Source organism: Artibeus jamaicensis, unplaced genomic scaffold (assembly GCF_021234435.1).
Source record: "Artibeus jamaicensis isolate MK-2021 breed Jamaican fruit bat unplaced genomic scaffold, CSHL_Jam_final contig_414, whole genome shotgun sequence".
Lineage (NCBI taxonomy): Eukaryota > Metazoa > Chordata > Mammalia > Chiroptera > Phyllostomidae > Artibeus > Artibeus jamaicensis.
In genome coordinates, this window is record NW_026521822.1 from 2,337,984 (window position 1) to 2,360,815 (window position 22,832).

The 22,832-nt window shown below is 40.3% G+C and overlaps 1 protein-coding gene across 3 annotated transcripts in view; it reads right to left on the minus strand.

The window, feature by feature from the left end:
- Positions 1-22,779, minus strand: part of SLC25A30 (solute carrier family 25 member 30) — a 102,361-nt gene extending 79,582 nt beyond the window's left edge. For 2 of the 3 annotated variants that reach the window (XM_053665430.1, XM_037147368.2), the window contains exon 1: positions 22,587-22,779. The gene's annotated coding sequence lies outside the window, so the exon portion shown is untranslated. Of the gene's footprint in view, positions 1-12,848; positions 13,029-22,586 lie in introns of all 3 variants that reach the window. The other variant, XM_053665431.1, reaches the window with a different exon arrangement.
- Positions 22,780-22,832: the final 53 nt, after the last annotated feature.

A 22,832-nucleotide genomic window follows, 5' to 3' on the forward strand; every position in this document is an offset into this window, starting at 1 on the left:
ACAGGTTGGGTGCCAGAAGCAAAGAAAAAGCTGACTGAAGAGAAATTCCCATGATGGAGTTGGCCATGGGATTTTTAAGAACCAGATGTCAAATAGTCCACTCTGTTTTTTTCTGGTCTATAAGATAACTCCTATCCATCTCACCAAACATTCAGTCAAAACTTCTACAACCAAAGCTTCCCATCAGTGAAAGTTAGGTGAAAAGAAATCAGATGGGTAGTCCGAATCAGTGATGCAAAAAAGTAGACAGTGAGAGTAGAGGCTCTAGAATTGAATCAATACAGGAATTCACAGCCTGAGATGACTAGAGAAAATGTAAGTTCCACCTATCCTCCATCTCCACCATCATCCCTTGAAATGTTGAGTTGCTATGGCAAAGGTTTCATCTGATATAACTGAAATATTCAGTATTCCATAAATTCCAGCAAACAAGAAGACTTAGGAACACCCAGAGGGTTGCTTCTGAAGTTAAAAGCTTTGCTTGTTTGTTTGCTTGCTTGCTTGCTTGCTTGCTTTGGGAGAGAAGCTGGAGGCTAAGAAGACAGGCTCTAAATGAGTGACACTGCCTGGGTTTTAACACTGCTTCCACTAGTTATTACCTGTATGACTTTGGGCAGTTACTTTAAATCTCAAAACCTCAGTTTCATCATCTATAAAGTGGGGATAATAATAGTACCTACAAATAAGATTACTGTGGGATAATAAACATGAACAATTAGTACAGTGATTAGCAAATAGTTAGCAATTATTTGCTGAATCTCAAACATGAGAAGCTAGTTAGGTAAAGGTGCAAATTTCTTGAAATAACATAGTTCTCCAACCTGCTGCTTCATACCTTCATCTTTTTTGCTCTTAACTAGTCTCTTGGTTTGGAATATCACTTCCCCATTTCAAGTTCCATCAGGCCTTCCAACCAGCTCAGGTGTCACTCTAACAGACAGAATTGCTACTATCTCTGTGTGTCATGTCTATCCTTTCTACTACTATTATGTCTATAATTTCTACAGATACTTTTCCCATTTTTGCTTGGGAAATGTGTTTGCTTGTTATTAAATCTTTCCAGTTTACTTCCCGTTTCTGCTGCTACTTCATTGCTGATATGTGTACAACTGGGATGTTATGTTTACTCTTCACAGTACCTTGGGGTCTTCTGAGGTTAGAAACAATGGATATCTAAGAGCAAATATATAAGCTGACTATTATTTCAAGTAACTAAAGAAAAATCCAATATTATCATTCTGCTGCTGTCACTGAAATGGACACAGTCCTGTCCTGCCCTCTTTAACATTCTTTAAAACAGCCCAAATGGATAACTGTGGGGTGTTCTACCTGCAAAGCCCCCCCTGGCCACCACAGATGAGAATAAGTCTATAAAGACGTGATCTGCTTGGGGAGGAAAGGTGGCCAATCTCTCAAAGGAGGAGGGCCTTGAATCTGTTCCTCAATGGGCTTTTCTTGGGTTTAATTTGCATAGGAATACAGGGCATACACGTAAAGCTCATCAGTCATTGTCAGGCGGTAGTGGTCAAACAACAGAGAACATTCAAAGAACTGTAAGGGCTTATTCTGAGTCCAGGTCAGATAGCCAAAAGGCCATAAAACTTTGGGAAAAAATTTCATTTTATGCTTGGACTCTTATCATTTAAATTGAGGGCATTCTTAGCAAAGCAGGTTTCACAGGATTTTATGCATTCTTTGTTAGGCCTGATGGCCCTGGGGAACCATGCTTTCCAGCCCAAGGCTGCACCCGCCTCCAGCATTGTTTCAAGCTTAAGTCAAGTAGGGGATGCGAGCAGCTAAGAGATTAGGAGACTTCTTATAGATAAAATGAGGAATCAGGCTATGACAAAGCCAAGGGGTGAAGGTCCATCACCCCTTTTCTATTGTCCTCTAAGTCCTTCCCTGATGGCTCCTTTGAGACCATGCCTGTCTTAGGTCATCCCTCCCCTGAACAATCTTACCTGTTATTGGCTAACCAGTCATCCACCCAGGAACAAGCAGGGTGAAGTAAAGGGGGCAGAGGCTGCACCCCTGCAGGGAGGATAAGCTTTATCTCCTTAGTGGCTTATGGTCCCAAGGTCTTTTTACTCATCCAGAGGGAGTTACAGCTTCTGAAACCAGGCAGGGTGGTTCCCAACAGATAACCTTTGCTTTTCAGTCAATAATAAAGCAGTTTTGTTGTTTTTTTCTGGATGAATAAAGCAATCCTTTCCCACCTCCTTCTCCAACTTCTACCACAGGCACAAGTTCCCAGGAAGTAGATTCAGAGTACAGGGGTCAATATATAAATAATATAGTTACACTCAAAATTGCCTCATCCAGCTAACACCCATCCAGGAGCTGGTTTGTACCATTGCACTCAAGTCTCTGACCTTCGGGTGAGCTTCCTGAAGCAGGCTGCCAAGGAGCTTTCTTTTTCCTGAATATTCATCATTCTGGTTGTACTACATTCAATACTGAATATCCGAGCTCCCATCTGGCATCATTTTTCCTTCAGTTTAAAGGACTTCCTTTAGTATTTCTTGTAGTGCAAGTCTGCTGGTCTTGTAGTTAGAGACTTTGGTTTTCTCTAAAAGTGTCTTTATTTCACCTTCATTCTGTAATGTTAGTTTCTCTGGATACTGGGTTGGCAGGGTTGTTGTTGTTGTTGTTATTATTGTTTTCTTACAGCACCTTGAAGATGTTGCTCCCCTGGGGTTTTTTTTTTCAGAGAATTTTCAAATTATTGGTCTCCTGCATATAAAATGACATTTGCTTTGACTGCTTCCAAAATTTTTCTTTCTTTTTTTTTTTTTTTTTGCAGTTTTACTATTATCCGCCTATGCATAGTTTACTTTTACTTATTTTCCAGTTTCACTAATCTGGTATCTATAAATGTTTTCCACCAAACTTGGGGAATCTTCAACCATAGCTCTTTCAAATTCTTTTGTTTCAGTTTCTCTCTTCTCCTTCTGGGATTCCTACTACTCAAATGTTGGCCATATGTACTCAGGATAGAAGCCCTAGAAACAAAACCCACTTACTAACTGCCAGTCCCTTCATCTGAGTATTGACTCATTTGCAGCATCTTTCTGCTTTTGTTCATGCTCAGTGCCTTCAGTTAGCTCTCTACTCCCCAGCATTTATACCTTTTGTTTACAGAGGGTCAATCTGATAGAAGGTCATTTACCTGGCTATTACCTGAAGTGAACCCTGTTTGGGATGTTTAGAGGAGGCCATTTAATAACCCCATTCACTCCCCCTTGCTTCCTTTTGGTCTCCCAGGGAGTTCATCCAGTTGGTTTGAAAACAGAACTTCTTTTTCTCTGAAAAGTCCAAATCCTGGCAGTGGGCATTCAGAAAAGGATTTCTTCTGTTATTCTCATGTAAATATGATGCAATAAATATAATGTAAAACAGCTCAGTCCTGAATACACCCATTCTAAAGTCAAAAGGATTATGATTCCAGAGGAATAAAAAACAGAGTTGAAATGTCTGGGTAAGGCCCGATTCTTCAGAGAGCCAGCTGTGTGACCTTGGAAAAGTCAGTTACCTTTTCTAGTGAGGAGCATATAAGGAGACCATCATACCCCCCATACCCCACCTGCCTCAGAGGCTGATTATGAAGATCAAATGAAATAACACAAGGGAACATGTTATAAAATGACATTATTCTACAGTGACTCCCTGAAGTTCAAAGATGGAATTCCAGTCCCTGGGGCTTGGTATGTAGTAGAGGCTTATGTGAACGTGTGACTGAATGTAGTAAATCTAACCATATTTCCCCACAGTGTCTATGGAGCTCTGTGAAAGAAATAACAATTCAACTATGTCCCAAAGGAAGGAGGGTCTGCTTTTGTGTCCTTCAGAAACCCAAAGCTGAAGGCATTTTTTGGTAACATCCAGAGTGCAATGCAATCCTGATTGACTAGTGTCACTAGACATGCTGTTCAGGATGCTCCCCACCTCCCACCAGCAGTCCCTTGGGAAGCCTTTAAGAGGATGCATGAGCCCACCAACTGAGAAGCCAGATGGTATCACTTAATAGATAGGAAAGAGAAAGGGACTTAGCATAATCTATGAGAGATATTTACACCAAAGGAAACTGAGTTTTAAATTCCATAGAAATTGAGACCTCAAAACTAGGCAGGTTACCAGTTTCCCCTGAAGATCTCAGCAGTGAACTAGGAGAGGCTGCTGGGAGAGGAGTTGGGGTCAAGCGACACTGGGGGAGGGGGGCTGGATTGGGCTAAGTGGAAGGTAAGCCTCAAATTTAAATAAAGGCATGGACACAGGAAAACTAGCATCATGGTTTGGAAGGAAACGAGATTGTCACCATTCAACCTGGCCTAGTTTAGTACATCGTGTGTGAAATGAGTTAAATAATATTCACCTCTTAAATTTATACAATTGTTTTCCAAAAGTCTTCCCCTCACCTCTTCCGAAAAGGCCTCTCTGCCTCCAAGGGAAGGGAAAAGTGGCCACTTGTTTTAAGGTAAGTTCTGGGCAGGAGCTGGACAGTCAGGCTGGACAACCTGGGAACTGCCCCCCTGCTTTCCTCGGATGCATCTCTCCTCCCTCTCTTTCTGGCTTTTTGTTCCTGCCACCAGCCTCCTTTCAGTTCTTTGAACACCAAATTCACTTCCGGGGCTCCTAATGACTTGCTTTTTTCCCCTGCCTATATCTTGGTGTGCTTGGCTCTCATTGTCCAGGTCTCTGCTCAGATGCCACCTTCTTGAAGAGAACTTTTTGTACTCCCAGCCTCAGCAACTTTGTTCCCAGTCACTTTCTACCATATCATACTGCTTTCTGTTTTTCTCAAAGCTCTTAACACTCTCTGAAATTATCTGGTTTATTCATGTGATTATTAGTATCCATCTGTCCCAATTCTCAGCAGAATGCAGGCTGCATGAGAACAGGAGGCTTCTTTGCTCATTCCAGTACCTCTAGTGCTGGGAACCCTCTTAAGTCTTTTTTTAAAAGATTTTATTACTTATTTTTAGATAGAGAGGACAAGAGGAAGAAAGAAAGGGAGAGAAATATCTATGTGAGAGAGAAATGTTGATCAGGGATCAAACCTGCGACCCAAGTACTGTGTATAATGTACACTTTTTTGCCCAAATTTTTGAGAGAAAAATAGGAAGCACATTATACATGGGTATAATGATTACATAGCATCCTGTGTATAATGCGCATAAAAATATGGGTGCACATTATACATGACAAGATACGGTATGTGCCCTGAATGGGAATAGAACTACTTGCCTTTTTTTTTTTTTTTTTCAGAATGACACTCAACTAACTGAGCCACACTGGTCAGGGATCCTTTGAAGTCTTAATAACTTTTTGATGAATTAATGAATAGGACAAGTTGAGGAATACATGAGATAATGTGCTTAAGCTTTTGGGGAGTGCCAGGAACTCTTAACGACGACATTTATCATTATCACTATTAGCATCATCCCTCTTTTTGTCGTAAGTCTGATCTGTTGGATAAAGTAAGAAGCATTATTATTGAGAAAGCAGGAAGCATTGATCATCAAAATCAGCAGGAACAGCTTGAACAGGCTTCAGGGCCCAACCAAGTCCCGTGTCTTTGGGCTACAGTCCAGATGTCTGTATCTTTCAAAGCTCTCCAGGTCCAGCCAGTTCAGCCAGACTCAGAAACCACTGCATTATACAAAGCTATGAAACCACCCCTCAAAGCATCTCAGAAATGTGTTAATAACTTTACTGTCGTCATTTTCAACGTCACTGTACTTTCCCTGGGCTACTCCCCGCAGGGCTCCAGCTGAGCCCAGTGATGCATGTCTCCACACCGCCCTCTGCTGGACACACTGTAAAACCTTTAACTGCAACCAACTCCCTCCGAAAGTATAAAGGCATGAACACGCAGTCTCAAACCCCTTTCTAATATTAAAAAAAAAAAAAAAAGTAATACAACACCACCGTGATGTGGAGGTGACTACTACTAACACACTCTGACTGAGAAAATAAATGGATAGTGATCAAATTCTATGAGTGAACAAGTGAATTTAGAATTTGCTTTTAGCCCTGGCTGGTGTGGCTCAGTGGATTAAGCCCCTTGCCTGCCAACAAAAAGGACAAATGTCGGGTTCCAGATCAGGGCACGCATATCTGGGTTGTGCGCCAGTCCCCAGTTGGGGGACCAGGAAACCAATCCATGTATCTAACACACTGATGTTTCTCTCTTTCTTCCTCCCTCCCCTCTCTCTAAAGGTAAATTAATAAAATATTTTTTTAAAAAAGAATTTGATTTTAGAACAGTTTTCCCCACACACTTGGGGGGAAAACACAATATGGTTTATTTAACAGTTTTGGACACAACTGGGTAAAGAGTTGCTTCCCCAAGAGTTGCCCAGTCTTTATTTATTCTTTCTTTTCTTTTTCTTTACAACAGGTATTTATTGAATGCCTAGTAAGTACCAAGAAATCTTATAGTGCAGAATAAAACAAAAAAGTCTCCCCTGTTGTCTAGTGATGGAGAAAGGCATTAAATAAGTATACAGATAATTTTTTACTTGCACAAGGTAGTAAATATTATGAAGGAAAAGAACTAGTTTTTGAGAGTCCTACTTTAGGAAGGATGGTCAAGAACAGCTTATCTCTGGAGCTGTCTTAAAGCTAAGGTCTAAAATTTGAGATTCAGGGGGTTTGGGAGGAGGGGATAAAGGGGAGAAAATTAGGATAACTGTAATAGCTTAAACAACAAAAAAATTTTAACAATAGTAAAATAATATTTGAGATGGACTAAGCCAAGCAAAGCAGCAAGGGGATACCAAGCATCTTAAGAGTTCTCATCTCAGGCACTCACAGGCAGCCAGGTTGGTTGGAGGTCCTGATAAAGGGGTTGTGAATTAAGATAAGAGTAAAGAGGTCGGGCTAACAATAAGCACCTATTATTTGTCAGGCACTGTTCCATTTGCTTTATATCCATTGCCCCATTCCATCCCCACCATTCTTTTTTTTTTTTTAAGTCATTGACTGTTGCCTCAATATTTTAATAAATTTACTATATATAAATACCATATTTTAAAAGTTACTACCATAAATTTAAGCAGCTTGGCATTTATTACATTTTTAAAAATATATTTTATTGATTATGCTATTACAGTTGTCCCATTTTCCTCCCTTTATTCCCCTCTGCCCTGCACACCCCCTCCCACTCACATTCTCTCCCACACCCCTTTAGTTCATGTCCATGGGTCATACATACAAGTTCTTTGGCTTCTACATTTCCTATACTATTCTTAACTTCCCCCTGTCTATTTTCTACCTACCATTTATGCTACTTATTCTTTGTACCTTCCCCCCTCCCCACTTCCTTGTTGATAACCCTCCATGTGATCTCCATTTGTGTGGTTCTCTTTCTGTTCTAGTTGTTTGCTTAGTTTGCTTTTTTTGTTTTAGGTGTGGTTGTTAATGTGAGTTTGCTGTCATTTTACTGTTCATATTTTTTATCTTCTTTTTCTTAGATAAGTCCCTTTAACATTTCATATAATAAGCGCTTGGTGATAATGAACTCCTTTAACTTGACCTTATCTGAGAAGCACTTTATCTGCCCTTCCATTCTAAATGAAAGTTTTGCTGGATAGAGTAATCTTGGATGTAGATCCTTGCCTTTTATGACTTGGAATACTTCTTTCCAGCCTCTTCTTTTCTATAAGGTTTCCTTTGAGAAATCAGCTGACAGTCTTCTGGGAACTCCTTTATAGGCAATTGTCTCCTTTGCTCTTGCTGCCTCTAAGATTCTCTCCTTATTTTTAATCTTGGCTAATATAATTATTATGTGCCTTATTTTGTGTTCCTCCTTGGGTCCACCTTCTTTGGGACTCTCTGAACTTCCTGGACTTCCTAGAAGTCTATTTCCTTTGCCAGATTGGGGAAGTTCTTCATTATTTGTTCAAATAAGTTTTCAATTTCTTGCTGTTCCTCTTCTCCTTCTGGTACCCCTATAATTCAGATGTTGGAACATTTAAAGATGTCCTGGAGGTTCCTAAGTCTCTCCTCATTTTTTTGAATTCTTGGGTGTTTCTTTCTTCCTTCTGGTCCACACCATTGATTAGAGACCCAGTTTCCTTCCCATCACTATTGGTTCCCTGTGCATTTTCCTTTATTTCACTTAGCATTGCCTTCATTTTTTCACCTAATTTGCGACAAATTCAGCCAATCCTCTGAGCATCCTGATTCCAGTGTTTTGAACTGTGCATCTGATAGGTTGGCTATCTCTTCATCACTTAGTTGTATTTTTTCTGGAGCTTTGATCTGTTCTTTTGTTTGAGCCTTTTTTTTTTTTTTTTTTTTGTCTTAGCACATATGCTGCGTATAAAGAGCAGAGCCTTAGTGTTCACCAGGCCAGGGCAACCCAGTCCCTGGGTTGTGATGCTATATGCAGGGAAGGTGTTGAGAGGGAATAATAGCACTTGCTTAGCTTTCTGCCATATTTCAGTCACTTCCCCTGCTACCCACAAGAAAAGTGGGCCCTTCTGGTGCTGAATACTGGGTGGGTGGGCTTGTGTACATTCTAAAACCCTGGGCCTCTCTTCAACAAACTCTCCTGTGAAGATGGGAGTTTCTCTCACTTCCACCTCAACCTGCACAGTTGTTTTCAATTGGTGGTTTGAGGCTTTATTTCCCCGCACTGGGACCCCAGGTTGCACAGTTTGTCTTGCTCCCCAGGTGTTTCCCCACCCTGTTTTATCCGCACATGAATGTGGGACCGCCGCTGCCTTGCTGGTCCACCAGCTGCAGTCTTGCCCGCCCCACTCCACAATCTACTGCTTTGTTGAGTCCACCAGCCACTGCCTTGCCTGCCCTCCACCGAGGTGAGTCCTCTCCTCCCGTCTCCACCCTCCCACCAGTTTGGATGGATGTTTCTTCTTTAACTCTTTGGTTGTCTGACTTCCATACAGTTCAATTATCTGTCAGTTCTGGTTGCTTTTTATTTTTAAATTGTTGTCTTTCTTTTGGTTGTGTGAGGAGGCACAGTGTGTCTACCTACACCTCCATCTTGGCCAGAAGACATTTTTTTTTTGGACAGACCTCATATATACATGTATATATGTATATGCTATTGATACTATTAACAGTTGTCCCATTTTTTCTCCCCTTCATTCCTCTCTGCCCTGCACACCCCCCACCAGCCTTCCCCCTCACCCCTTAGTTCATGTCCATGGGTCATACATATCAGTTCTTTGGCTTCTACATTTCCTACACTATTTTTAACCACCCCCTGCCTATTTTGTATCTGTCATTATGCTTGTTATTCCCTGTACCTTTTCCCCCATTCTGCCCCCTACCCACCTATCCATGTGATCTCCATTTCTGTGATTCTGTTCCTGTTCTACTTGTTTGCTTAGTTTGCTTTTGTTTTTTAGGTTCAGGTGATAGTTGTGAGTTTGTTGTCATTTTACTATTCATATTTTTTATTATCTTCTTTTTCTCAGATAAGTCCCTTTAACATTTCATATAATAAGGGCTGGGTGATGAACTCCTTGACCTTATCTGGGAAGCACTTTATCTGCCCTTCCATTCTAAATGAAAGCTTTGCTGGACAGAGTAATCTTGGATGTAGGTCCTTGCCTTTTATGACTTGGAATATTTTCCAGCCTCTTCTTTTCTATAAGGTTTCCTTTGAGAAATCAGCTGACAGTCTTATGGGAAGTCCTTCGTAGGTAACTGTTTCCTTTTCTCTTGCTGATTTTAAGAGCCTCTCCTTATCTTTAATCTTGGGTAATATACTTAAGATGTGCCTTGGTGCACATCCTTATTTTGGTGCCTTCCTTAGGTCCAACTTCTTTAGGGCTCAGAGAGCTTCCTGGACTTCCTGGAAGTCTATTTTCTTTGCCAGATTGGGGAAGTTCTCCTTTATTATTTGTTCAAATAAGTTTTCAATTTCTTCCTCCTCCTCTTCTCCTTCTGAAACTTCTATGATTTGGATGTTGGAACATTTAAAGTTGTCCCAGGTTCCTAAGCCTCTCCTCATATTTTCAAATTCTTATTTCTTCATTCTGTTCTGGTTGAATGTTAATTTCTTCCTTCTGGTCCAAACCATTGATTTGAGTCCCAGTTTCCTTCCCTTCACTGTTGGTTCCCTGGATATTTTCCTTTAGTTCACTTTGCAGAGCCTTCACTTCTTCCCCTATTTTGTGACCATACTCAACCATTTCTGTGAGCATCCTAATTACCATCGTTTTGAACTTTGCATCTGATGGTTGACTATCTCTTCATTGCTTAGTTGTATTTTTTCTGGAGTTTTGACGTTCTTTCATTTGGGCTTTTTCTTCTTTTTTGTCTCAGCATGCCTGTTTTATAGTAAGTGGCTGAGCCTTAGGTATCCACCAGGGCAAGGCAATGTGCTGTATGTGGGGGGGGGGCGGTCAGAGAGGGAACAATGCTGCTTGCTGGCTCTTGGTTGGCTTTGAGTCACTTCCCCCCACTACCCACAAGCAAATAGGCCCTTCTGGTGCTGATTCCCAGGTGGGTGGGTTTGTGTGTGATCTAGGACCCTGTGGGTCTCTCCAACAAACTCTCCTGTGAGGGTGGGAGTTTATTCCACCACTGCAACTCCCACAGGTTTTTCTGGCCAGAGGTTTTGAGACTTTCTTTCCCCACGCTGCAACCCTAGGTTGTGTGGTCTGTCTTGCTCCCCTATTGTTCTTTCCAGTTTATCCACATGCAAAAATTGGACCACCCACTCAACCAGCTGTCAGCTTGCCTGCTCCTCCCCAGCTACCCATCTCTGCCCCTCCTACCAGTCTGGCTGAATGTTTCTTCTGTAACTTCTTGGTTGTCAGACTTCCTCAAAGTTTGGTTTTCTGGCAGTTCTAGTTATTTTTGTTTTTAAATTTGTTGTTGTCCTTTTTGTTATGCAAGGAGGCAAAGTGTGTCTACCTACACCTCCATCTTGGCTGGGAGTTGATAATAATTTCATTATTAATTAATATGCTGTTAAATTTTTGTCTTTCACATCTCTTTCGGATACTTGGGACTTTCTGCCAAAAATGTTTAAAAGGCTTTACCACCATAGCCAGGAGAAAGGGCACTTCACCCAAGTGCCCAACTCACATACAGGACATAGCACTTCTGTACAGAGCGTTCTCCACCCTCCATCCTGAGAGCCCAGAAACTGGAGAAGAGTCATTGGGGAAATCCTACCATTGGAAAAAATTTTTTCTTAACTATAAAAGTATATTTTTACTGTAGAATTGAGTTTCACAAACTTTAATGAACATGCAAATCACCTGGGATCTTATTAAAATGCAGCTCCTGACTTTAGAGGCCTTGGGTGGAGACAGAGATGCTATATTTTTAACAAACTCCCAGTTGACGCAACTGGAGAGCAAACTACACTTTGAGTGTCATGAATTTAGCAAACTAACAAACAAAAAAATAAATAGAATAACACGAATCAACTATGAATTTGTCTCCTATAATGGTACATTCTGCTTCCTATTCATACCACCATGCTGAAATAGTTCAGGATTCCTGGGTTCCTGCCCAACAGCACTCAGAATCTAGAAGAGGAACAGATCCAGGTGATGCTGTGAGGAGCCCTTGGAGTAATGGGAGGCTGCCTGGAATGGTGGGTATGGGGAGGGAGTGAGTAGGCAGTCTAGTCCTGCTACTGCAGTAAGACAACTAATGCTTTGCATCTTCAACAGGTAAATCAGATGCAAGCAAGGAACCTCAGGTTCAAGAGAGAATTCTGGGCAAGGCAAGAACCTGAGTGGATGAAAAGCTGTGTCAACAGGTAGGACAGATCAAACCCAAAGATTTACTTCTCTACCCTTCCTTCTAAGACCTGAGGGTGGGTGATTGCATTCCAAGGGATTCCTCCTCCTAAAAATCTCCTACTCTACCTGGGAGCACTAAGAAAAAGCCCTGATCTTGATCCAGGAGTGAGAAACTATAATTCTCTGTACCTGAATCTTCCCACCCTAGAGTGAGTCCACCCTCTCTTAACTCCTTACCACCACTCCCAACTGCCACCACCAACAATAAAAACATACACTTCACTTCAAGTGAAAAAGTTAAAATGAAGAATGATATTCATTTCCAGAACTTTCATACCATCCCAAACAGAAACTCTATTATTTACCATTCCTTTTTAAAAATGCATTAACTGAAACTCTTTTTGTAGAAAGACACTTGGCTGCATCTATTATTTGGAAAGGCAAGAGAAATGCTTGGTGAGGATGGGGCACAAGGGGCAGCTTTGGGGCAGCTCAAAGCTGTTCAATTTTTTGAGTTGTTTAGTGATTATAGAATGTTTGCAGTATGGTGAGACTGCAGAAGGGTGGGGGACAACAGGGAGACAGGAGAGCCAAGCAAAAGAATAAAAGAAATTTTCTGGTACCACAAGAAAGCACACATTATATGATAAATTTATGCATTTCCTAAAATGAACTGTGTGATTCTATATTTATAGAAATAAAACTGAAAGGGAAAGTATCTGCCTGTTTTTGTAGGTAGATTTAGACATGGATCTATTTAAAGGCAGATGAGTGTGTAAAAGAACTTCTTAGAAGCCCTCCTGGAGCAAAAAGAGCTTCTGGGGTGCTGGTGATGATATGTGCATAGATCTGAGTCCTGGGGGCATGAGAATGTTCAGTTTTGTGAAAAATTATTGGGCTACACGAGCATACTTATAATACATATGTCTTTAAGTATGTATACTTTCATAAAAACTTCAAAGAAATTAAAAGTCCCATGTGCTCTTCAGATTCTACTTTAGGGAAATACCCAACCCTTATTTAGGCTGCTAGAATTATAAGAATGTATACTGAGGATAGAACTGGAATTAGAGTCCTTTCCACTCATTAATTATCCATGAAATGAAATCAGACCTGATTCATCAGCTTGCTTGTTCTTGACTGGAGGAGAGAGACTGTGGTGACTATATCTCCAATGTGTTGGCTCTGGCAGTGGCTCAGCAGTACCCACACCTTGGTCCACCTCACAGGACCCATGGCTGCTTCTAATGAATAAACTTAAAATGGGAGTTGATGGATTCAAGATGGCCCACTCTGACAAGAAATGGAGAGAGCAAGAAGAGGGGAGAATGAAGAGAATGTAAATAACAGGGCATCTACCTCATGTCTGCTAAATAATGATCTTTGAGCTATAGGCTCCAATATTCCTGTAAAGCATAAATCACACTATTTTAAAAATTTGTGTCATAGTAACTGAAAGGAATACTTACACGTAATCTCCCCTTAAAGTTTCTGATCTTATTAACTCTGAGATTAGGCCTCTGCTGGCCCAGGCTGGTGTGACTCAGTGGATTGAGCACCAGCCTGCAAACCAGAGGGTCACCAGTTTGATTCCCAGTCAGGGCACATAACTAGGTTGCAGGCCAGTTCCCAGCATGGGACGCACAAGAGGCAACCATACATTGATATTTCTCTTCCTCTCTCCTTCCCTTCCCCTCTAAAAATAAATAAATAAAACATTTTTAAAAAAAAAGACACAAGCCACGTGAAATCCATTACTAAATTTATTGCAGCAGTATTTACTGATGAGGGCCAATAAGAGAAATGCCTTGGGCATCTCATTATTGGACACTAAAAAAAATTTCTAGAAGAAATTTTTTAGCACAAAAATGGTAAATCTTAGAATTATATCCTCTCATTAGCTCTTTTTGATGGTGGGAGGAGGGTTGCTAAAGGCTTCTGACCAAATCTGGAGCCCATGTCTATTGATTATGCAGGACTTTATGACACCCAGTTTGATAACTTCCTTACCCCTGGCTTCCTGGCTTCATCTTATTATCTTCCTCATTTTTGGTTTGTACCAATTGCCTCGTTAATTCTAGAATATGCTATGTGCTACACAGAACTCTATAAGCTGCTACCAATAGTATTTCAAGGAAGGCACAGTATAAGGAAAAGAAATCGATACACTTTGTAAATTCTATTATCTCTGTTTCCCACACCAGTGTGCTCTTCACTTAAAATGGTGGCAAGTAGAAGATAAGCTATCGTCCTCCTGCAGCATGCCAGCAAGTGATAACCCATCCCTTTTTCACTACTCCCTAATAAGTACTTGCTGCTACTTTTAGGAAAATAATTTATGGGCCAGTTTTTCAAATCAAAAAAACACATTGGCTTCCTCTCTCTCTCTCTCTCTCTCTCTCTCTCTCTCACACACACACACACACACACACACACCCCATGCTTACCAAGTAATCAAAAAACCCAATTCGTCCCAGCCACACACTTTATAGATAGATCTCCTTTAGCTATTCTCAGGCATATATTCATATTTTTATTTCTTTGCTGCATTTTTATTACAAATTATATATAAATACTTCCCCCATATTTTATTTGTATTATCATACTAGGTATCTATGAGAAAAATAACATTTTAGAAATTAAATGTAAAATTATATGTAAAGACATTGTGATAAATTACAATCCAAGCATTAGAATTTGACTTGACCGTGTTTTTTTCTTAGCCCAGCTGCCTCCCAGAGTTAGCCACTGTTACCAGTTTGATGCATATCCTTCTAGACTGTCTATGCTTTTACAAAATATATACATGTCTATAACAATATACTGGTTATATAATGTGTGTGTGTAAAAAGATGGTATGATGTACATGTTATTGTAACTGAACAAAAAAACAGAGGTTCAGCTGCCTGTCACCACAAAAGCCAAACTCGTGAGACAGATGCTGGTGCAAAAGGAAAGGGGTTTTATTCAGGTGCTGCACAACCTGGGAGAATGGCAGGCTCCTGTCTCAAAGCCCATCTCCTCTTTCTGCCATGGAAAGTCCAATCTTCCTCAGCAAGGCCAAGACAAAAGTCAGTGTCCCAGTGTCCAGAATTCCTGCTCCATTTTAAAGTACAGCCAGTCCCTTGGAGCCCATAGGCAGCTGCTAAGCAGTCTTGGTCCCCATACAGGTAGCTTAGCTTCTTCCCAGCTGCTGCTGGAGCCCGCTCGTGGAGCCCAGATGGCCACAGGCCATGTAGTTGCCAGAGCCACGAGGCCACATGCTCCCAGGTGAGAGCACACTCAAGCACACTGGTAAAAGCATCACCAGGTGGGTAAAAGAGCGAGAAGCTCCCTCCTGGAGGCCAAGAGTCACGTGGGTGCTAAAGGCACATGAGCCACGGAGAGAACAGACAAGTGAATCATGCAAGTGCAGGTCAGGAGCCAGAGAAGGCAGGTTTCTTTGTTCCCTTGGGATTATATTACCTTGGGGTTGGGACTGCCCAGGTGTTTTCTGAAAATGACCAATCAACTTCAAAACTTCTGTGCTTCTGGTGGGTTCTCTTCCCTATTAAGACCTTCTTTCTCAGGCTAGACCAGCAGTCCTTTTTGGTCAGCACCTTCCCCTGCACCATTTTGTCTTCCACAGTGCATGTGTCTACCTTCCCTTAGTCCCACCCCCAATCTGCTACCAGAGGTGAAGAGGGCTTTTTTTTCCTATTCAATTACTTTGCTAGCTTTTCATACACTCAGTGTATAAACCTTCCCCTGCTGCCATCTTGACCAATGGGGGAGTTTCCCCCAGTGCTGTTTTACGGTAACATTACGCTGTTCCATAACTTGCTTTTTTCATTTAACATTATATCTTAGAGACTTTTCCCGCTCCAAGAGAAGAGCACTTTTCTGTTAACTTATACAGACAGCCTATTTTAGCTACTAGTTGCTGACTTGTTATCTATCTTTATTTTTCAGTCAATGGCAAGGCCAAATACCTAAGTTGCTGTTCATAAAGGAATTCTGATAATCTGATCACACAAGCATGACTACCCATTTCATAGAGTAGCTGTGCTGGAAAATGATGCTAAACCTGTAGTAGATTCTATTATGAGTCTTGATCTGAGGTTCATATACTGAACAATTTTTGACTGGCTGTCTATCAGGTGCCATTTCAGGACCTGGGGATATATTTGTGAGCAAATAATAATCTCTACCTTTATGGTGCTTACAGTATCTTGAAAGGAAAAAGAAAATAAAATAATAAGTAAAGAAATACTATGCTGATTGATGGTAAGTGATACAAAGAAAAATTAGGGAGAAAAGAATAGGAATATCCAAGAGGAGACCAATAATTGCAATTTCTAACATGGTGGACATAGAGAACCTATGGAGAAGGTGACAATCTGAGCCAAAGTATACCTTTAGTTTCTATAGAGTTAGTAGTTTGTCTTTCAGAGAGAGAAAGAGTTAAGTGAGGTGTTTTCAGCAATTTCTTTCTCATCATTCGGCACTCCCACAGTTGGCTCACCTTCCCAAACTTGACTGTTGAACAATTCCCTTAAGAGGGATCAGGGTGATCACGCTTCTGTCAGTCTACAGAAAGTATGCCAGAAAACTACTATTTTCTGTTTCTGCTTTCCTTTACCAGGAGCTTGCACTTTAAAAAGGTATTAAATTGCTTCTCTTGACTACTATTTTGAAAAAGCCCCTTCTTATTAAAACTCCTTAAGATAGATTCCCAATTTTGACTATGTACTGGCATTATATGCAGGAGCTTTAAAAAATTCTGATGCCTGTGTCCCATCCCCAAAGATCCTAATTTCATTTATCTGGAGCATCAGATTTTATAAAAAAGTTTTCCAAGTGATTCTAATACATAGCTAGTAGTGAAGACCAATGTTTTATGGGCCACAAGCCCATAGCTTTGTTCTCTTAATGATAATGTGTTCAACAAATGACCACAGGTTTCCAACTGAAGACCAATCAACCAAAAACGAAGACTGGGATATCCTATAACTAACCAGTTGCTGCTACTACTAATTATTTCTTAATTCCTTGTATGTAATTACACACTTTCACAAAGTGCATTCCAATACATTATCTTTTTTGATACATGTGTTGTCATAATGTCCTTAAAAAGACACCAGAGTTCTAAGCCAGTAATGGTTAGTGTGGAAAAGCTTGGCTGAAATGCTGATCCATTACAAAAGAATTTGAGTAGCTACTATGTGCTCCAGGCACATCACATTCTAGAGTTATAAGGTGCCACACCTTTCTTAATATTAAATTTAAAGAATTTGAATTAGTCAAATAACTTAAAATCACCTTGAACTACAAATGATAACTAGAAGAAAATATCATTAAATATCACATTTCTGTACATTATAGTATTTTTAAATTTAATACTCAAAGAGTTCTTTTTTTTACAGATTTTATCTTTTTATCTTTAGAGGGGAAGGGAATGAGAGAGGGAGAGAAATATCAATGTATGGCTGCATCTCATGCGTCCCCTGCAGGGAACTGGCCTGCAACCCAGGTATATGCCCTGACTGGGAATCAAACTGCGATTATCTGGTTCGCAGGCCCCCACTCAAGCCACTGAGCTACACCAGCCAGGGCTACTCACAATTCTTATCAGTTGAATGGTTTCCTGTTAAACAAAGGCTCAGAGAGGTTAAATGATTTGCCCAAAATTATGCAGCTGCAAGTTTCAGAATCAGAATTTGAACCCAGCTCTTCTAAACTAGTGCACTTACCAGTATGGATGGGAAAGCTACAGTTGTCTTTTCATGTCTATGTTCCCCCAAGGCATCATGTGATGCAGGAAAACGCATCTTAGAGTCCATTGTGGATTGTGGAGCCAGGTTTTTCATATTCTAACTGTATGACCTTGGGAAGTCATTTTACCTCTCTGTGCCTCATTGTCTTGCATACAAAATGAAGAAAAAGCCCTGACTGGGTTGCTCAGTTGGTTAGAGAGTCATCCCTATACACAAAGAGCACCCTGGGAACCTCCAATTTATAGTGAAGTTGGCTAGAAGCTGTGTGTAACCTGGAGACCTGCTCCTTGCAATGCAATTCACATGTAAGTGAGGGGTAGTCTTGAAATGAATCCTTAACCTATGGGAGCTGGGTAGTTAGTGTCAGAATTGAATTGAATCATAGGGCACTTAGCTGGTGTTGTAGAATTCGATGGTATGGGAAAAAACCATATGGTGCCACAAGTATTGTATGTGAAGGTAAAAAAACAGAATGTTTCTCCCTAGATACCATCACAAAATTATGAAGAGCAAGACCACTTGAAAGTATATTTCCTTAGCAACATATAACTATTAGTTTCGAAATGAATTCCAAATGGGATGATTTCTGAGAATGGTATAAACCTCTATATACTAAAAGGTAGGACAAAAATGGGCCAATGAAAAACTACATACTTATGATCATATACATGTGTATTCCTATATATATTTATATTACACATGTGATATATACAGACATACATGCTACATGCATTTTTATAATTATATTTATTTTATATGTTTATATATTTCAGATTACAAACTTTATATTCAACATTTTGTATTATTTTTACATCATATATTCTTGAGTACATTTCTGTAACTTTAATTCTTGGATTTTTGAATAAAGTTTCAAATTCTGTACTAGTTTGCCCTTTGAGATTTTAAAAAAAATTACTTCCTTTCCCATAGTTAACACTCCAGTGACCCCTTGCTAAAGCAGCCTTGAAAAATAATTGTTGCCATGGCAACAGCTTTTCTTTCCTGTATCAACTATGTGATAAATTTCAAAGATGAATTGGACCAATTAAATACTGCCTCCAAAATATCCTGTAATTGATTTTCACTTTTTCACTGCTGCCTGTATCCAAAACACAAGTGTTATATTCATTCATTCTAAAAAGCCTAAGACTGGTGTCAGAATCCAAAGCATCTAGCTATATTCAAGCATGTATTTGTTTGTTTATTCAACCAAAAGAACCCAATTAGGAATCAGAAGCCCGTAAACTTGGACCCCCCTTCCCTTTACTCTCTAGTAGCTATCAGGAAGAGAAAAATAAGGACAAATGATAATGATTTCTTCATTTAGTCTTAAATGTTTTCAATTTAGAGAACTACCCATCATTTAGAGATTATCTCCTTTCATGTATGAAATGGCAGTAGTAGACTATAGTTGGGGTCATATTGTTAAGCTTTATTGGCAAACTTATATTGAGATACAATTTTTTAAAATAATAGTATCGCCCTGACTGGTATGGCTCAGTGGGTTGGGTGTGGTCCCACAAACTGATATGTTGCCAGTTCAGTTCCTAATCAGGATGCATGCCTGGGTTATGGGCCACATCCCTGGTTAGGGGCATTTCAAGAGGCAACCAATCAACATTTCACCCACACATCAATGTTTCTCCCCTTCTCTTCCTCCCCCCCCCCAAAATCAATCAAAATATTTTAAAAATAAATAGTATTTTTATATTTTACTTTATTCATTTTTATATTTTATTGATTCTATTAGTTTGTCCCTTTTCTCCCCTTTATCCCCTTCTGCCAAGTACCCATTCCCTCCAGCATTCCCCTGCCTTAGTTTGAGTCCATGGATCATACATATTAGTTGTTTGGCTCCATTTCCTATACTATTCTTAACCTCCCCCTGTCTATTTTGTACCTACAATTTATGCTTTTTAATCCCTGCACCTTTTCCCCCATTCTCACCCCTCCCCTTCCCTGCTAACCCCCATGTGATCTCCATTTCTGATTCTGTCTTGTTCTACTTGTTTGCTTAGTTTGTTTTTATTTTTATAGATTCAGTTGTTGATAGTTCTGAATTTGTCATTTTACTGTTAGTAGTTTTGATATTCTTTCTCAGCTAAGTCTCTTTAACATTTCCTATAAGGGCTTGCTGATGATGAACTCCTTCAACCTTGACCTTATCTGGGAAACATTTTATCTGCCCTTCTATTCTAAATGATAGCTTCGCTGGGTACAGCAATCTTGGATGTAGGTCCTTGCTTTTCATGACTTGGAATACTTCTTTCCACCCCTTCTTGCTTATTAAGTTTCTTTTGAGAAATCAACTGATAGTCTTATGGGAACTCCTCTGTAGGTAACTCTCTTCTTGTATGACTGGAAATCAAACCTGCAACCTTGATGTATTGGGACAACACTATAACCAACTGAGCTACCCAGCAAGGCAAGATCCAAATTTCTTAGGAAATATTATTGGTTCATAAAATTCCTAGGCTTGGGAAGCAATGAAGTATAATAATTTAATTATAAAAAGTAACACATATTTATGCTAAAGATTCAAGCAGTATCACTGATTATATAATTTAAATTTTTTTCTAACTCCTTTATCTACATCACAATTTCCATTATTATTAAATTTATGAAAAAATTGTATAGATATGCAATTATTTTCCTAAAAGGGATACGGACACTATTCATGCTGCTCTGTACTTTGGCTTATTCTCTTAATGAAATTTAATTATCTTCAGGCCTTTTCTTTCAAAATCCTAAATTTTCATTAATATTCTAAAATTGTGTTGAGTTCCTAGTACAAGCTGAATTCTATGACTGTTATGGGGAGTGGTGGGCAGACTGACAGGAGGTACCAGAAGCCCTAGCCCATGTGTCTAAGTTGGTTGGAATGTGGAGTGTGGTCTGTAAATTAAAGGGTCTCAGGCTCAATTCCTGGTCAGGGTACATGCCTGGGTTGTGGGGTAGGTCCTAGGGCAGGGGCCTTATGAGAGGCAACCGATCCATGTTTCTCTAACACATCAATGTTTTTCTCTTCTCTCTCTCGATCCCTCCCCCTCTGACTAAAGAAATGATTTGTCATCAGTATGAAGAGTCTAGAAAAAAGAAATGAGAATTCATTAACTATTTCAAAATGAAAAAGTTCAGATCACACACAAAAAATAGTTACTTAGGTGGTTCATTCCAAATCGCCTTCTGTCACAATCATATACTGCATTCCAACTCCCTCACCTAATTCCTCTTATTAATCAAATCACAATTTCTATAACTTGGCTGACTACTTTTTACTCTATATCTAACCAGCTAAGAATTTCTTATGCTAAATTACTGCTATTCTGATTAGCAAATCAACCCCTTAAAGAGCTTTGAATCTGACGTCCACCAAGCAAAGTGAACACCTCTAAGCAAGAACCACAGCAGGGACTTCTAGCTGCTTACATTCTTCCTTAACAACAAAATCCTGATTTTATTTGGTGTGGCAATGAGCCAGTGTCAATGAACTAGAAGACTACAGTTTGCTGCCCTCCTTGCAACCAAATGCATCATTTTGTAATTGTTCAGTGAGTTTTCTAGAGTAGCTCTTTAAAAAGGAAACACAATACTAGAATGCACCCTTTGGTCTTTCCCATTGTTGCTGCAAGATGGATGTGATGGCTGGAATTCCAGCATCTGTTGTAAGCCATATGGATGGTAAAGAAGAAAGGATCTCTGATGCCCATGAAGCCACCACTACCTTTTTGTAGCTTGTCTGGACTACACAGTCTTGAATTTCCCTACTAATAGAAAATAAACCCTAATGTGGTTAAGTCACTGCAGTTAATCCTGACAGAATGGTGACTCCTCTTAGTTCTTTTCTCATGCAAGAACTTGTGTGGATCTAATTAAATTGTGATGTGCCTGGGATAATAGTCTGTTTCCACTTATACATCCCACAAAAATATCAAGTGACCATTCCTGTACCATGTGTCAGAAAATGTTCACTTTTCAGAACTTTTTCAATACATTTTTAGCTTCCTCCCACTTACCGAGTCAGTGTACAGTGGGCTATTCAGCACAGCCCAGGGCCCCATCTGGGGGGTGAGGGGGTGGAGGGTGCATTTCCTGGCTTTTTTCTTTTGGCTCCTCCATCATCACATTTCCCTGCCCTGTACCCTCCTTTTTCACAATGGTTGCTCTGTTGTGAAATGCTTTATTATTGAATTTAGGAGAAATTCTTAATGTGTTATAATTGCTCGATTCTTTAATTAGAATTTTTTAAACTGATTTTAGAAACATTAATTTGTTGCTCCACTTATTTATGCATTCATTGGTTGATTCCTGTATATGCCCTGACCAGGAATCAACCTGCAACCATGTCGTATAGGTAGACTCTCTAACTTAGCAACCCAGCAAGGGCTACAATGCTATTTTCTAGAGTGGAACTAGATTAAATGTGTTCACAACTGGGACCTCTCTGTTTTGACTCTAACTTGAGTACTTTTTCAATGGGGCTGTTTTTGTAAAACTCGAAATAATGTTTTTAATCAAACATAAAACTGGCGAAAAGGATCATAAAAACGTTTGGAATGGAACAAACGCTCAGGTTTCATGCTGGCTTAAACCAACTAAACGGGGAGATTCGTTTTTATTTTTGTGCCTAGTAATTGGGTCTGAAGTCCAAGTAACACATGGGCGGATTGCAAGCTCCCTATTTTTGTTTAACCCTGTAGCACCTGGGATATAATTTCAACTTCACCTTAAAGTGACAATTTACCCTCTTTTCAAACAAAGGATGTAAATCAAGGCCAAGGGCAAACAGAGTTTTTTAGCTACATGCCATAGGAATCCACAAACATTCTAACAAGGACCAAACCCATAGTTGGGAGCTGGTGGAAACTCGCGTTTCACCTTCCTCCTACCCTCCCCAAAGGCCTTTAAGCCCCCCCACCCCCGCCCCCACGATTATTCCCAGGAGCCAGCAGGACAACCTGAATCTTACTACTCGGACTCAGCTGAGCCCCACAGAGTCATTCCAGAACTCCAGGTCTGGCAGCCGTTGGGGCAAAAGATGAAAAGTCCTCCGAGGCCCTCAGAGACCATAGTAGCCGGTCAAAAGCCCTCATACCTTGCCCTTATCCTCGTGGTCTCCAAGGCCTCCAGGACCTGGCCCTCCGTAAATGTAAAGTGCCCCGACAACAGGAGAGTGCAAGTAAGCTCGAAACACGACATTTCCACTCCCAAAAAGGTATGGGAGCCTGCGTTGCGTGCCGGATGGGGCGGAAGCTTTTAGAGACTTCAACTAAGCCCCACCCAGGGTGGCCCCAGGCCCTACTCCCCTCACTCCCTCCCCCACGCCCGCTCTCCCCCACCA